General features: G+C 38.1%; 1 long non-coding RNA gene across 1 annotated transcript; it reads right to left on the reverse strand.

The window, feature by feature from the left end:
• Nucleotides 1-1027: 1027 nt before the first annotated feature.
• LOC138983710 (uncharacterized) lies at nt 1028-3794 on the reverse strand. Its single transcript, XR_011461236.1, has 4 exons — nt 3688-3794; nt 2924-3005; nt 2488-2581; nt 1028-1928 (listed from the first exon to the last, which is right to left on the reverse strand). It is a non-coding gene; the product is annotated as an uncharacterized lncRNA (long non-coding RNA).
• Between the last annotated feature and the right edge of the window lie 448 nt (nt 3795-4242).

The following is a 4242-nucleotide window of genomic DNA, read 5'->3' on the forward strand; positions in this document are numbered from 1 at the left end:
TTTATAAAATGTAGGTAACGATTGAAAAAAAAAACTACATTTTCTGATTACAAAGCTAGATTGGTGAATTGTGTGTGTGTTCGTTTGAATGTTCAGTGTGAACAAAGTGTTGACGTACACATAAACTAATAAGAATGTTGCATAACTTTCATCACCTTAGCCAGGCGACAGTAACGTATGTATCATTTTGAGGGATTCTAGGTAAGATTGTAGCATTCGTATAATTTGGAGGTAAATGATAACAAAATAAGACAAGGAACTTAGTCGATAAATATCGACAGGGGGCGGACAAATGGTTTACATGTGAAATGTGTGTATATGGGTGTGGTTCTGAAACAAACAAACAAACAAACAAACCATGTGAAACCCCCCCCCCCCCCCCCCTCTCACCGCTCGCGGGCTGAACGACTGACGTCACATGTCGCTTCGGTCTTTTCCAGAAGAACACCGCGTGTACATAATACACAATCGATCGCGTAGCACTGCCAATGCACATTTTCGCAACGAAAACCGTGCTACTGTTTCTTGTGTGTTAAATCTGAAAGCAATATAAGTGAACGAACAATTGAAAACTGATATCACGTTACTAAACTCCCAAAAGTAATAAATTACTTCTGACTGCGGTACACAATACATTTTCAAAGCAATTTTTATTATTTTCAAGACATAAAAAATACAACGGAAGAAAAATGCAAGCAATAACAATTTTTTTTAAAGTACAGACTAAATACTGATTTCTCTTTAGTATGTTGGATTCAGGTGTACTTACTCACAGTTGCAGACAGATACAGATTCAAACACGTGTCGAGCGTAAAACAAAAAGTGAAACTAGAGAATAACATGAACCTGAAAACTTTTAAAATATTTGTACCCAGCACCAAGAGAGATTATTGTAAAAAAAAAAATGTAATACAAAGTGTGTGAGTTCTACATAAGACAGGAGAATTTACATAGCAACAGAAAACATGCTTGTAAATCACTGAGCACCATGCAACAGTTAAAAATCACTATCGCTCACCTCATGCAGACTGAAATGCAAACCTGCACGCATACATACACACAAACAAGGGGGGAGCATCCGTGGACTGGCACTAATGATATGATCAACTGCATATGTAGCTAACTTTGCCCGTCTCACACCTTGTTAATGTTAGTGTCACTGGTACGCAACCTGTTCTTCATGCTCTACTCTTTCCACCCGCGCTGCACTTTGTCCATCATTGACATTGTCCTCAGCTTGTGGTGGACTCGGATTTAAAAAAAAAAAGCAGGACAGCATTTTCGAAAACATCTTCTTGCACTTTCAAAGAAATGTCAAATGCATAAACTGTGTCATAAAAAAGCACAGGCACTGTATCATTGATTTGGCACTGTTGCAGAAAGTCCTTGTCATCAGCTTTCATTTTGGCAGAGCAAGCGACACCCACAGTCCGACGAAAAATGTCCTGCATGTCAAGGAACATTTGCACAATGTTGTCTTTGACAAATGTCAGTCCTCCTCGGTTAAGCACCGTTGTCATGTCAGTTGAAGAATCACAATCACTTTCTGACAGCTCACTGAACCTCAGTGCTTCTAAACAGCGCAGTTTCTCGTATCTGTATGCACCTTTCTTGAGGCCCCAAACTTTCTTTTTTAGTTTCTTCACCACACTCCCAGCAACATACCTGATCACATCCTTCCTCACACACTGGCACCGGTCGGTCATTCGCGTTGTCTTCCTGTTTGCACCCATAGGTTGCTTCGACCAGCCTTTCAAACATCCTGAGGCAAATGGAAGCTGATGCATGAGTCGACTTGGTGACCTCTGTAATGCTTGCATGGCTTGCGTAGTACAATGAGTGAGCCTTTTCCTTGGCCGCGTTCCGGAACTTCCCTCGTAGACCAAGGCATGACTCAAACACCTGAAGTTTGTCCCGAAGAACAGCACCTGTCAAACAGACCACAAAGTCTTACACTTGAACACATACAATAGAACCACCTTTGTATTACCTCAAACAATCTGAGAAAGCGGGTCATTAAAAGGAGGCAGTCTTAAAATGAAGGAAAATTTACAGAAGTTATGCACAGACAAACTGACAAAATAAGGTCTTAAAAGGGAGGGATTATCAAATTGGGGGGGGGGGGGGGGGGTGGTCCACTGTATATATATATATATATACAATAATAGATTTTTATTAGTCCATATCTTGGGATAATTCCCTGCCTCGTATAACTTTAAAAGAAAGGCAAACACACACACCATTGTATCCAAAAAGAACACTTGCACATTGACAAGTCTGGAATGTGTACGCGAATGATCAACAATAATTACACGTATGCCATACAGGGAGCACTGCTTACTTGTCATGTATATATGACAGCTTATTCTCAGCGTAACTGAATAACTTGAAATTTAAACTTGAAATTGTTTTACATTATAAGCAAAAGTGAAAACACTACTCCAACAAAATTGTATTCATTCATACAGTGTTTCCCTAAACACTTACAGTCCAAGGTTTTAACATGGCTTCACAGATCAGCTGACAGGCATTCATTTTCTGCAATCTCACTGCACACCTCTTCCAAAAGTGGAACTGTCACCTGTTGACATTTAAAAACACATGTAAATGTACACACAGTGACACAATAAAACATCATGCGTAATGAGAATTATCCAAAAATATTATATGATGCACTGGTGTCAAATGTGTTATGGTATTTTATGTTATCACAGAATCTAAGTCTTGAAAAATACACATGTTCACACAAAAATATGGCAAATACCACATGAGACTGAAATATACACAAATCTGCAGTAACTTGACTGAGAAATCACAAGCGGGTGTAGTTGTAGGCATCACAATCACAAGACAAACAAATTCTGCCTTTATGTTTAATATTTTTCAACAATAAATGTTGCAAATGTAACGAATAACTTCTCACCTTTTGTGAAATAATACTTTGAGCTTGACACACTTCTGACTGTACAGGGGTTTTCATCAACAACAAAAGTGGTGCTTGCTTCCTGAAACAAAATTATTCAATGATGAAAAGAACTGAATGTGGCAGTGTTCAAAGTGATATTCAAACTTGTATACAACTATCAGTACCTATACTGTAAAACGAGAAGGCTATTGGCATGCTCGTCAATCAGTATGTGTCATTCAGTGTTTTGTGCTGTAACAATGAAATGCAATCAATGCAAGTTCTTGTAGTCTAGAAATAAATACAACAATAATTTCAATTGAAACCACAAACTAGTCAAATAAATTGTGTAAATAGTTGGACAAAGAGATGCTTATTAACCCAGGGAAATAACAGGATTTCTTAGCAAAACTTTCCCAACCCAATTACCTGATTCAGTCCGGCTTTTCTGCTTTTAACACTTACTTTCAGTTTCACTAGAATATATCACAACTACAAGAATAACAATGGAACAGGAATGAGATTTTGTTTTGTTTTTGTAAACTACATCAGGATTTAACTAGTTTGGAAGCTCTGCTTACATACAAAATACAGACAGTGACGTTCAATTGTGGTGGCTGATCAGTGCACTGACTGAGACGGACGATTCGATTTGATCGCTTCACCACGCCTTTCCAACTATGTGCTCCCATACAGTTTTGGTAGATACATGCTTGTGCAAGTATGTTATTAGTATTACCAATATGAATCTTATTTTCCTTTCGATGGTCAGTTTTACTCACCTCTGTAACGGCAGTCACCTCTGCGAATGCTGTCGAAGAATCTAACCGAAAGTAAACATTCTGGGAATCTACGCGCATCGGCCTTGACGCAAGTTCAATACTGAGCCAATGACCGCGGCGCGCCGAAGTTGGCGATCCAGTCTATCTCTGTTGAGGCCTTGCAAGGTTTTGACGGCAACAATAACTATTGTAGTTCTCTAAGACTTTATTTCTGTTTGATTTGTAATATGTTGGGAAGACATATTTATCAATTGATCAACAAAATAAAACATAATAAAAAACGACACAACGTACGTACATTGTTAAAATTATTATTGGCCAACGTTGAACATTTAACGAAGGCCTCAATCTTCCCACCGTAGACCAGATTATAGTAGGTGCTTGATTTTGGTATTTTGATTTTACATAACATTAAACCTTTCTTGGGGTTCATGGTCATGGCAACAGCCATAATAATATCATATCATGTATAATATTACATTTCAGCATATTTGAATTACATGTCATCATACCAAACTGTCATACATTTTTATTCCCACATCATTCTGATTGATC

The sequence above is a fragment of the Littorina saxatilis genome, linkage group LG13, assembly GCF_037325665.1.
Source record: "Littorina saxatilis isolate snail1 linkage group LG13, US_GU_Lsax_2.0, whole genome shotgun sequence".
NCBI classification, from domain to species: domain Eukaryota; kingdom Metazoa; phylum Mollusca; class Gastropoda; order Littorinimorpha; family Littorinidae; genus Littorina; species Littorina saxatilis.